We start from the raw sequence: 13,471 nt of genomic DNA on the forward strand, positions 1-13,471 counted from the left end.
TGGCAGCGCCACCCTCACTAGACCTGAGCAGTTAAAACACTGTGCAAAGATTAACACAACAGGCCCATTGTCATTCCCCTCCCCTCTTTAAGCTGTTTATTTAAAGACTATATTTGGGGGGAAAGAAATCTGTTTCGTACATGAAATCCATCCAGGAAACGTTCTTTTGACCTAATGCACAGAATGCCAGAGACAACTCTCTGCCCTTTTCTAGTGCAGAGCAACATATCAAACCCAGGTGCATTTTTCCTTTTCCTTATCCATGACCCAATGCAAACAGGACAGTTACCCAAGGAATACAAAGGGGTAACAAAGAGATGAAAAGAAATAGCAAGGACCTCTGTCTTCCCTTCAGTGTTAAAGGAATCTCTCTCAGTTCACTGAACGGGCAAATGACACCAACTATTTTCCCTGCAGAATTTCAGTACACTCAAGCAATACTTGTAAGTACCCACTGTGAAATTCTAATCTTACCACACACCCAAATATACCTCTTTCAACTACAAAGATCCTGCAATCTAAAAAATGCACTTTTAACACTGCTATATTTTCATGGATGCTGTCAGAGAGGGGAGGGGATTTTTTATATATGTCAGAGGAAATAACTAGGGCTAGTCATACCTCTTTCTTGAAAATATACAACAGTGTTATTCTTTTTACAATTATTTTTTAAAGGTTTTTGTGACAGTAAGATAAAATATACACACACAAACAGATATATATACACATATATTTTAAACAGAATGGGCAAACAGGAGAAGACTGGACTTTGAATCTCCTGGTTTGAATCTACCATGTTCACTTATCAGCTGAAAGTGGGTCGACTTACCCCTGGGATAAAATCCAAATCTCTCAATTTCCTCATCTATAAAAAGGAAATTATAATCCCTATCTACTTCAAGGGGTTGACGATACACAGAAATAATTTTATAAACTCTACTGATTTATATCATTGTAAAACATTCTTTTAGCTTTTATTCCAAAGTTGCCAATTTGGCAACATTTTGTCATTTAATTATAAACATCTCTGCTTCAAAAATCTTCTAGGAAATATTTGATACCAAATTATAACTTATTTAAGCACAACTTCGTATCATTCAGTAAGAACTTCTGGAAGACAGTACAATTTTTAAATGTCTATTACCCATTATCAAATCTGATTTTTATTAGAACTCCAAATTTCCACAGCAAAGGTATGATTGAAAAGAAATTTAGCATTGAATTTTGAGTAAAAATCTTGCCCCCAAACCTTATTAATCGTACTTGATAGGATTAAAACACAAGAAAAGTGTTCAATATTCAACCCCAAAGATTAATAAGGGAAGCCTCGCTTGAGGTATTAAAAGCTTAAGACTGATTCTGCTTTCCTCTCTTCTTTTGAAAATGTAAACTATGGTTAGATGACTGTATCACTCCACTTTTTGCTGTATCTGTCAGCTGTCATTTATAACAACAACCAAAGAGAAAATTACATCTTAATAGATACTATTGTTTCAGCCGCCTTTAGGAAAAGGAGGAAAAGGAGCGAGAAAAAAAATCTGTTGTGGATAATTCTTTCTAGTCCTGTGAGACTAAGTAAGAGAGTTGGATGTAATCATTATTCAGAAGGTAGACTTCTGGAGAAAACAAAGAACTAAAATATCCTAGACAGAAGAGAAACTAAAGACCTGGGTGATTCAGTACTAGTACTGGCCTGCATTGACTCAGTGTTTGCAGTTAAGGAAGACAAAGTATCAGCTTTCCGGATACATAAAATGCCTCTTGTATTTCATCTCCAATGAGTAGAGGTACAACCTGGCATTACAGAGAAACATGAAGTATCCACACAGAGAACTTTCTGATAAACTCTCAGCTGTCCAGTGGGCTGTCCAATCCAATAGCAGAGAAGAAGCTGGGCCTGTAATGGAAGAACTGTGTGCTGCAGCCTGGCTTTATTCCACACCAGCCTCTGACCCTGGGACTAGACCTTCCCGGGCCCTTTCCCCTTTCTGGATTCCAGTTCTATCACCACTAAGATGAGGGGGTTGGCTCAGGTAACTTTTTTTTTTTTTTTTTAAGATTTTATTTACTTATTTGACAGAGATCACAAGTAGGCAGAGGGGCAGACAGACAGAGAGGAGAAAGCAGGCTCCCTGCTGAGCAGAGAGCCTGATGCGGGGCTCGATCCCAGGACCCTGGGATCATGACCTGAGCCAAAGGCAGAGGCTTTAACCCACTGAGCCACCCAGGCGCCCCAGCTCGGGTAACTTCTAAGACCTGCTCTTCATGAACAATCTACAAATGCAGAATATTTTAAGTTTAGTCTTTAAATTCACTTCATGTGTCCTTGGAAGGAGCAGCCTCATTTTAGTGGTGATGGAAACTGTCTGTGTATAGAACCTTATGAACGACACCAGCCTCATCTTACGACTGGCATAAGCAGGGGAAGATGACCCAGTTAGCTTTTAACTCTAACCTCTTTGGCTCTGGCTCTTCTCTCTAAACCAATGTTTCTCAACTAGGGGCAATTTTGCCTCCCCAGAAGTCACCAGCAAAATCTAGAGCATTTTTGGTTGTCACAATTCAGGGTGACAGGCCATAGGCTACTGACATCTAGCAGGTAGAGGTCAAGGGTGCGGCCAAACATTCCAAAATGCACAGCATGGCCTCTACAACAAAGAATTATCTAGTCCCAAATAACAGTGCTGAGGCTGAGTGGCCCTGCTGTAAACCAAAGAAGGCTTCTTGTCCTGAGGGTATGACACCACAAAAAAGGTACCAGGAACACCTGGAAATATATGCATACTGTTTTTCTTAATATAAGGAAAGCACTACAGCTTTAATTGGATTCTAGTAAGTCTGAGTCTTCCACCACCACGAAATAACCTTAAAACCACCATATTATACAATATTCTCTCATTTGGGATTTTTAAGGTGGTATATTCACATCCTGGTATATCACACAGCCAACAGAAAAGACTGAACTACAGCTACATGGAATATGGATAAATTTTGCAGACACAATGGTTAACTAACTCAAGCAGCTGAACTTATTTAAAAAAACAAACATACTGCAAGATTCCATTTATAGGGATTTTAAGAACAGAAAAACTAAATCTATGTGCTAGAAATCAGAGCACTAGTTATTACAGTGTAGGACTGACCGAATGGAAAGGAACACAAGAGAACTTTCTGAGTGCTATAGACCGTAATGGTTCCCTCCAAAATTCCTATATCGAAACCCTAAGACCCAATTATGATACTATCTGGAGAAGAGGCCTTTGGAAGGTAATTAGGTTTAGATGAATTCATGAAGATGGGGCCCTTCTGAAGGGATCTGTGTCCCACTAGAGACACCAGAGACCTTGCTTCCCACCCAGGCCCCTACACTGCATTCATCAGGAAAGAACACGTGAGCACATAGTAGAGAGCAGCCATCTAAAAACCAGGAAGCAGGTCCTCACCAGCACTCAACCACCGTGGGACTCTGATCTCAAGCCTTCCAGCATCCAGAACTATGGCAATATAAACGTTGGCTACTGAAGCCACCCAGACCATAGTATTTTATTCTGGTGGCTTACTCTAAGCGCTGGGGTACTGGAAATGTTCCATATCTCAGTATAACTGGTGGTCAGGTGAGTGAATACGTAAAATTTCACTGAGCTATACACTTAAGGTCTGTTCACAGATAATTCACAGAAAAGCAAGAAACATAAGCACAGCAAGAAACTTAGCATCACCTCCAGAAAGCAATGGGAAGAGTTGGGACTTCTCATTTTATACCCCTGTCAGTCTGAATTCTTTTCCATAGTTAGATGTGACCCTGTCTAATTTTAAATAACTTGTTAATTTCTAAATTGCTCTAAACCCTTTGTTTCAGTGTGTTTGTCTGACCACTGGCCCCAAATCTTCAATGGCAATGACTATCAAATCCACAATCCGACCCAGAGCTTCCAGGCACCGTCTTTGCGTTTCCACTCCAGCACATAATTGTCACACCGGGCACATCTCAAAATGATGCAGTCACCCACCATCTCCACCACCCCCACTGCCTTCCTCATCTCCTCCTCTCTGTCCCCTGGCTTCTTTCTCTCTCTCTCTCTCTGTTACTTGGGTTCTTACTCACCCTTCTCCTTTACATCCGTACATGACCTCAGAATGTTTACTTACAGATTTTTTCCACTCTCCAGGCTCAAAAACCAACAAGATGCAGATACATTTTTTTTTTTTTTTTTTTTTTTTTTTTTTGAGAGAAAGGATAGGTATTCCTCATCACCCAAACTCAGGAAACCAAATACTTTATATTCAGCTGACGGGACATCAGTCACTCTCCAAACTTGCTATCCAAACTCTCATTACCTAACAGATTTAAATAGCAAGGGATAGTTGTATTTTTGCAGCATCTTCTAACTATTGCTTTCTTCCCCCAGCTTTATTCAGATATGATTGATACATAACATGGTTTCTGTTTAAGATATACAGCGTAACATATATATTTCTGCATGTACTGGGAAATGATTACCATAATAAAGTTAGTTTAACCTTGATTCCATCTTCCTTGCCATCAAAGGAGGCCAGACTTCCACCCTTTTAACCCAAGTTCTTGAGGCACTAGCACAGGTCTTCAAGCTCCTCCCGCCCCACATCACTCTGCTTGCTGTGGCCGCCTCAATCTTTCCAGCACTTTTCCTAAGTTGCTGCCGCTCAAAAACTCTCCAAGCCTTCCACTCATAGGGATCCAGATGAGGCAATACTTTTGATGACACCCTATGTAACAGTTACCCAATCTGCTCTGCCCCAACCCTCTTTATGTATGCCATGCTGTATACCCTTGCACATGGCATTTTTCCCAACTAGGGAAAATGTACCCTGAGCTCCAGCCAGCTCCTCCACTTTCTAGTGGGGTGACTGTGGACAAGTTAATTACTCTTGCTGGGCCCATGTGTGAAATGGAAAAAGAGCTGCATCTCCACATAGCAACCACTCAGCAGACCTCAGCTATTATTATTATTATTAATTATTTTTTACCACTAGTTCAACTACTGCCTACCAGATGGTTTTTTCCTCAACACCCACCCCACAAAAGCTCCCCTCACCGAAACTCTTTCCTACTCCATTCATTTATCTGTGTTACAGTTTTCCATGTGGCCAAGCTTCAGTTTTGGTGCTCCCTGGCGTTTCTGCAACCTCCTTATTTCACTTCAGAGTTTTGGTTTTTTCCGGGGGAGGGTTTTTTTTTTTTTAGGTCAATATGTAGTTGTCTGCTGGTTATTCTGCTATTTTTATGTGGAGACAAGGATCAGGGCCTCTTAGCTTACCATTTTGCTGATATCTCTCTTCTTTATTTGTTTTACATTACTGTCTGTTAATATCTAGACCCCCAAACAGCCTGAAGCTTAAAGCATTCTGCAGCTTTTTTTTTTTTTTCCAACTCCAGCGGTGTTCTCCAACAGTAGCTAGATCCCCACAGTCACTGATTGACAGAATAAACTTCTGCAAACTTTGCCAAGAATGGCTAATTGAGATAGGGAAACTGAAGGGACCATATGAAAGACTGTTCTGCTGCCTTTACTCTTGCTAGGACCTGTACCTCAACCTTACACATGCCTTATAATAAAGATAATGTATGTCCCCCTTGTACAGGTCAAGGAGTTAATGATTTCTCTGGAGTCTTCCAGCACAGCAGATAACATCTAAAGAGCGACCAGATAGGGGTATCAAGTATGTTTTCCAGACCACTGGACCACCAAGACCCCTGGCTCCAGGGCACAAGAGACTTACGGAAGACACCTAAACACTCGTTCATTTTAACCAGTTCCCAGATGCCTAAAAAGACACTTACAACAGATCTCAATCTTTAATAAAAACCCCAGCCCCCAAACAAAGACGAGACTCACTCTTCTTCCCTCTCTGAGTCTCTTAGACAGTCTGTACCTACAGTCTCTCTATCTTCAATAAACCCTACTCTTACTTCCTCTCGACTCACATTTGATTTCTATCCCATGCAAAGGTCCCTGTGGGACCTCCTCTGGGTCCTTGGACCCAGCCCTCCTGCACCATAATGACTCCTTATTTTTCAAATTCCTATGCTGACATTGTAACGGCCACGAAAGTTAGAATCCCTTCTTCCTAACTTCCTGTCAAAAATATTTATTAAGCCTCTCCCACGTACTGTTCAAGGCACTGGGGATGGAACTGTGGAAAAAACAGGTAAGACTCCCAGACTCAAAGAATTTTTATGTCGGGAGAGAAACAAACAAACAAAGACACATGATGCCAAGTATTGATAAGTGCTACAAAAGAGAGAGGGAGATATGGTAGAGTGTACAGTGGGACTGCTTTAGCTGGAAGGTTCTATGAGCCTTCTTTATAAAGGAAACCATTAGGGCGCCTGGGTGACTCTATCGGTAAAGCATCTGGCTGCAGCTCAGGTGATGATCCCAGGGTCCTGGGACTGAGCCCAATGTCAGGCTCTCTGCTCAGTGGGGCGCCTGCCTCTCCCTCTCCCTCTGCCTGCAGCAACCCCTGCTTGTGCATGCTCTCTCTCTGTCAAATAAAGAAATAAAATCTTTTTAAAAATTTTTAAAAAATAAAAATAAAAAGGAAACCACTGAACAAAGACCCAAATCATGTAAGGAGTCAGCTATACTGATATCTGAGGAGAAGAATGTTCTTGCAGAGGAAAACAATGAGTGCAAAAGCTTCAAGACAGAAGCATCTGTAGCATAGGTAAAGAGCCTGCAGACACATGGCTGAGGTAGAGTGCTGGGAGAAGGGTTAGGGCAGGGCCTAGATGGTACTGACTTCACAGCACAAGGTAATAAGAATGTTGGATTGTAGTCTATATGTGATGGGAACTACAGAAGGGTTAAGCCTTTTTAAAGGCTCGTTCCCACTTCTGCATGGAGAAGAGACGGGGGAGGAAGGGCACAGAGTAAAAACCGGGAGAGCAGTCCAGAGACTGCTCAAGCACCCAGATGTGATACCTGAGAGTAGTGTGGACCTGGATGACAGCGGTCTGACTCATGTATACATTTTAAGAATAGAGTCTGTGTAGATATAAATCACTTATGTAGTGTGAGAGCAAAGAAGTCAAACACAAGGCCAAGGTTTTAGGTCTGAGTAACCTGGCAACACGAAGGTGCCACTTACTGAAATGAGGAAGACAGGGAAGGGAGCAGATTTAGACATCAGAGGGATATTATGATGACATTAGATGATACAAGCAAAGAGTTTAGATTATACAAGACAAAAAGTCCCATGACAGGAACTCACACATAGCCAGAGCTCAGGAAATGAGGGTTATTTTCACTGTCTTTGCCTCCCTCTCCTAGAGTTCAGGTCTCTTCTTTCCTAAAATAATTCCTCATCGGGGCGCCTGGGTGGCTCAGTGGGTTAAAGCCTCTGCCTTCGGCTTGGGTCATGATCCCAGGGTCCTGGGATCGAGCCCCACACGGGGCTCTCTGCTCAGCGGGGAGCCTGCTTCCTCCTCTCTCTCTCTCCCTGCCTCTTTGCCTACTTGAAGGTCTCTGTCTGTCAAATAAATAAATAAAATCTTTAAAAAATAATAATAATAATAATTCCTCATCAATAGGGGAAACTAGGTGAGGGGCAATGGAGTACTCTGTACTAATCTTGCATATTTTCTGTAAATCTAAAACTATTCTAAAATTAAAACTTATTAAAAAAAAATCCAGGGCATCTGGGTGGCTCAGTCAGTTAAATGTCTGCCTTCAGCTCAAGTCATGGTTCCAGGGATCTGGGATCCAGCCCCTATCTTCTCCCTCTCCCTGCCCTCCAACTCGTGCTCTCTTTCTCTCTCTCTAATAAATAGGAAAATCTTTAAAAATAAATAAATAATGGGGCCCCTGGGTGGCTCAGTGGGTTAAAGCCTCTACTTTCAGCTCAGGTCATGGTCCCAGGGTCCTGGGATCGAGCCCTGCATGGGGCTCTCTGCTTGGCAGGGAGCCTGCTTCCTCCTCTCTCTCCGCCTGCCTCTCTGCCTACTTGTGATCTTTGTCTGTCAAATAAATAAATAATAACTTTAAAAATAAATAAATAAATAAAAATAAGAAATAAATTTTTTTTTAAATCCCCAACCCCACATGCTCCTCTAGCTCCCACTCTCTTTATAAAGAGACAGCCATCCTTTGTCATGCCTCAACCATTTATCACCCACTACAACCTAATTTCTGCTCCCCCCACCCCCGACTTCCTGAATTCCTCTGCAGCCACCAATGACCTAACTGCTAAGTCCAATGAACTTTCAACCCTTCCTCTCTCACAGCCTCTGAGACCCTGACCATTCCTTTCTTCCTGAAACACTTCTCCTCTGACCTGAAGACACTGCCTTTTCCTGGTTCTCCTCCTGCTTCTCCAGCTCTTCCCTCCTCTCAAGCCTCCTCTGCTGTGGCTTCTACATCTACCCGTCCCTTAAATGCCAAACTTCTATCCTTGGACCTCCTTTTCTCACACTGCATATTTCTTTGGATAAAATCCACCATTGGCCATGGCTTCAACTAGAACCACTACCAGTGGTTATTAATCCTTCGGGTGGCCACCGACTCGGCAATGCAGAGTTCTAATGTTCTTGTACACACGTGCACACAAAAGGACCACACACACATTCTTAAAGATACACCATCAGGAGGCTCATAGGAACCCCCTCCCCAGAAAGGCCACCCGAACACCTCTGAGGACTATCCGGGCCCAGATGAGAACGCTGATTTATCAAAACTGAAGTATGGTAGAAGCTATTCTATGTCTGGCCAGCTCTCTCACTCGAGCTGGTATCTCCAATTGTCCCCCTGACAAATGCGCCTGGGATGACCCACGGGCACCTCAAACTACATATATCCCAAACCCAACTAATCACTTCTCTCTCCTCTTGGCCACCAATATTACCACATCCTCCTCCTGGGTTTCTAGTCTCCCAGTAAAACTACTGGCATCCAGCAAGCCAGCTAGAGACTACCTAGGAGTCACTTCAGGGTCCTCTTCCTCCATTCCTGAACATCCAGCCAATCTCCATATCTACATCTCAAACCTTTTGCAAAAGGGAATCCTCATCTCTTTGGCCCCTGCTCTGACCCTCGTGCTTTTCTCCTAACTACCTCGAGTCTAAGCCTTCCGGGTTCCTCTAACTCACCCTCCCCTGGCAAGAATTCTTCCTGAAATTCTCCCCTGCCTTAATCCCACCAGGGACACCTTCTGTCCCCTCCAGAAGTGCTTGTGATCTGACACTGTCACCCTTAACATCCACATCTCTCACTACCCTCCCCCAAAGAGACCCTAGTAAGTCTCTACTCCTGGGGGCACCTCACGCTGTCTCCTCTCTTCATACTCCTGCATATATAGCTGCACACTCTGCTATCGCACTCCAAATCGATACTGGCACATGCAGAATGCCCATATATCCTGCTAAGTCAACTAGGGCAGTCCTCCCCACTCCAGGCTCCTCCCATACTATTCTGAACCTTCTATTACTGTTCCGCTCTGGTGGAATAGTTGTAATTATTTCTTCCCATGTCTGTCTACTTCTCTACATGGCCAATTCCTGTAGGGCAGACTGCTCAGATCTGAAGCCTTAGCAGCCATATTTGGCATTAAATAGGTACCAAATAAATGTCTGATTAGTTAAAGTGGCTTGGTCCCTGAATACACCTTGGGCTCTCGCCTCTGCGTCTTTGCTGACCGTTCTCTCTCCTTGGAACATCTGTATTTCCCCTCTATCTTATTTTCTACTTCAGTCCACATGGAAGCAGATTCAGACACTCAAGCTTACCACTCCTCCACCTGTTCCCACCTTAGGGTCTTTGCACTTGCTCTTCCTGTTCCAGGAATGCTCTCCCACCAGACATTCCCATAACCCGCTCTCTCATTTCAATCAGGTCTCTGTTCAGCTATCCTTGTCCTCTTTAAAAAACAGCCCTGACACTACACTCTGTATCTGTGCCTTTATTGTCAAGGGAATTCTCCACAGGAACATCACTTCAATGAGGGCAGGCCTGTTTCATTCACCACTGTATTCCCAAGCCCGTAACCATGCCGGAGCATTCCTTTATTTCATATTTACTGAGCACTTACTGTGTGCCAGATCTAGGTGCTGAACGTCTGTCTATCAAGGAACAAAACAGAGAAAAATCTTCCCCACTTCACATTCTGGAAGGGAACGACAAACAATATACAAGGTAAATAAAATATAATTGCTAAGAAGAACAACTAAAGCAGTAAAGGAAAATAGGAACTGGGGAAAGCTCACTAGGTGACCCCTGAGTAAAAACCTGAAAAAAAGTGAGGAAGCAAACCACATTATTGAACTGCAAGCACAAAAGCCCTGAGGCCAAGCATGTCTGACCGGTGGAAGGGGAGGGTAGAAGAAAATAAGAGTGGGAAAATAACAGTGGGTCAGATTATGTGAAGTCGTGTGGATGGCTCACTATAAGGCATTTATCTTTAAATGAGATGGAAACCCATTGTGGGGCTTTTACGTAAAGGAGTGATATGATCTGACCTGTGTTTCAAAAGAACCCTTCTAGTTGCCGTGCCAAAAACAGGGCATAACTACAAAGGCAGAATTAGGGAGACCAGATGAGAGACTATCTCAATAATCCAGGTGAGAGGTGGTGGTGACCTGGCCCAGGGTGGCAAGCACTGGATGTGTGAGGATGAAAGACAGCAGTCAAAGGTGACTCAAAGGTTATTAGTTAGAGCCTTTTAAGTTACTCGGAAAAAAAAAGCAAGAGCAGTTTGGGAGGGGAGATGATGGGAGGCTTACTCGGCCTATCCTGACATGTTCAGTCTGAGTCCCCTATCAACCATCTCAGCTGAGAAGGAAAAGAGGCAGCTGGGCATTGGTCGAGGGAGAGGCCCCGGATGGAGATACAAATACAGGATCTGTTAGCCTAATATATACGTATTTAAAACTATGAGCTTTGAATAACAATTCACCATCAATGAAAAATCAAAATTTCCCAAAGAGAAATGCACAAAGAATAGATGAAAGAAAAGCTACGATGTCCAAGGACACGCTCTCACGTTCCGCAGACAGAATACAAAGGTGACCCTTGCTCATACTGAAAGGCATTTCAGCCAAAACAAAAAACAAATGACAGGGGCAAACCGGTACCAGCGGCTCTGTGAATGGGTAAGCCTAACTTTGACAGAAAATCCCTGGGGTCCGCCCCATGACTCTTTTAGAGAGACCCAGTCAACTCGGGTATTGTCTTTGCAGAGGATGAGATGTTATGAGACCCAAGAAAGTGCAGTCTACCTCCATGTTCTCATCTCCAGCATGTTCCTAGATGGGGAGAAGCATTCCCCTGATGCCGGTACAGAAGACAGGCCAAAGGCTGGGAGAGGCAAGGAGGGTAGTCACCCTCGCCCGAAAGACCCCCGCCCTGGGAGGGCAGGGTTCTACCGCAGGAGACGAGTGAGCAGGCGGAGGGCTATGGCGGGGAGGAGTAGGCTGGGCTCTTAGGACACTGGGTATGGGGTGGGGGGTGGGGGCGTGGCGCGCCGCGGCAGAGCCCCGTAGTTGGGGGAAGTGGGGAATCAAGGGGCCAAACCTCCATGCTTAGAAAAAGGGCAGATAGAAGGTATTCCCAGGGCGCTGCCCGACGCTATAATGGGGGACAGTTCGACAAGGCGCTGAGTCGCCGGCGTCAGGCGTGCTCGGCTGCCATGAGGCGAACGGGAAGTGAGAGAAGCGTGACTCCGAGCGTGGGGACCGGGCTCCGCCCAGCCTCGGAGCCCCGAGTTCAAGGACAAGCCCCCAAGTGGCAAGGACATGGACAGAGGACACCCTTACCTGACACTGCAACCTTCCCAGCCGCTCCTTCCCGGCTGGAGAACACGGCCGCCGCTTCTCGCGCCGCTCGCCCGCGCTTCCCGATTGGCCGAGGCCGGCCCTCCCAGAAGCCCTCGCGCGGCGCTCAAATAAACTTTATGGAGACCCGCGGAGGAGAACAAGGACAGGGGCGGGGTTAAGGGCGGGCCCTCCGCTTGAGCTGCCGCGCCCCCACGCCCCCACGCCCGGGGCCACGCCCTCACCCTTCCCTAATGGTTAGAGTTGGCTCAGCAGGGAGAAAGCGAGTGCACAATACCTTGGGTGAATTTCTTACCCTTTACTGATCGCCATCATAGTGACAGGTACTCTTCAATGCGCTGGTGGCACAGTGGCGACCGCGACAGACAGGATCCCTGCCCTAACGGAGTTGTCAAGCTGGTGGGAGAAACAGACTGTAATAAATAATTGGCAGTTTGTAAGGAGGGCTATGACGGAATGAGCAGAATGATGGGAGAGAGAATGCCTTTGTGGTCCCAAGGCCTCTCTGAAGAGGTGCTGAGCAGAAATACAATGATGAGAAAGGGTCAGTCTTGCAAAGCCTTGTTTGCAGAGCATTCCAAGCAGAGGAACAAGAGTGAAGGCTCCATAGGTAAACAAGCTTGGTGTGTGAAGAATAGGAATGCAAAACGTTACAACCTCTTTGGAAGAGAGTATGGAGGTTCCTAAAAAATTAAAAATAGAATTTCCATAGGATCCAGCAAGTCCACCTCTGGGTATATACCCAAAAGACCTGAAGGTCTCAAAGAGGTTTGTGTACACCCCTGTTCATAGCAGCATGAGTCGCAAGAGGCAAAACATGGAAGTAACCCAAGTGTCCATCGACTGATGAATGGATAATCAAATGTGGTATATACATATGATGGAGTATTATTCAGCCTTAAGAAGAAAGAAAATTCTGACATATCCTATAGCATGGATAAAACTGGAATAAGCCAGTCACAAAAACATTAATACTATGATTCTATTTATAGAGTACTTAGAGTAGCCAAAATTATAGAGACAGAAGATAGGGTGGTGGTTGCCAGGGGTTGGGGCAGGGTGAACAGGAATAGTGAGGTTTTGTTTAACAAGTTTAGTTTTAGTTTTACAAAATGAAGAATTATGGAGATGGATAGTAGTATTGGTTGCACATTATGAAAATCTTTAATATCCCTGAACTGCACACTTGACAATGGTTAAGGTAATGTAACAGAAGAGTAAAATTTTTTTAAAGGATGTGGAGCAACCTGGACCATCATATACTACTGGGGAGCTGGAAATAGGAACAATCACTTTGGAAAACTGGCGAAATATATGAAAGCTAAATATATATATACTCTCTGACCCAAGAATTCTACATATGGATGTAGGTATGTATGTCTGATCTTTCTATTCCCAGCATAAATGTGTACCTATTTTCACCAAAAACCACATATGACAACGTACATAGCTTCCCAACCCAAAAGTGGAAATAACTCAAGTGTCCCTTAATGGACATTTATACATTTATACATTAAAGGACTGCATTTATACGAAGTTCAAATCAGGCAAAACTAACTTATAGTGACAGATGTCACAATAGTAGTGATTTTTTTAAAAGATTTTATTTATTTATTTGACAGACAGAGGTCACAAGTAGGCAGAGAGGCAGGCAGAGAGAGAGAG

At 44.1% G+C, this 13,471-nt stretch overlaps 1 protein-coding gene across 2 annotated transcripts in view; it reads right to left on the reverse strand.

The window, feature by feature from the left end:
• The window catches only part of NUP93 (nucleoporin 93), a 109,640-nt gene extending 97,777 nt beyond the window's left edge, over positions 1 to 11,863 (reverse strand). The window contains exons 1-2 of one of the 2 annotated variants that reach the window (XM_044256102.1): positions 11,789 to 11,863; positions 10,066 to 10,140 (exon numbers count right to left, since the gene is read on the reverse strand). The gene's annotated coding sequence lies outside the window, so the exon portion shown is untranslated. The remainder of the gene's footprint in view (positions 1 to 10,065; positions 10,141 to 11,788) is intronic. The other variant, XM_044256101.1, reaches the window with a different exon arrangement.
• Between the last annotated feature and the right edge of the window lie 1,608 nt (positions 11,864 to 13,471).

Source organism: Neovison vison, chromosome 7, assembly GCF_020171115.1.
Source record: "Neovison vison isolate M4711 chromosome 7, ASM_NN_V1, whole genome shotgun sequence".
Classification (NCBI taxonomy): domain Eukaryota; kingdom Metazoa; phylum Chordata; class Mammalia; order Carnivora; family Mustelidae; genus Neogale; species Neogale vison.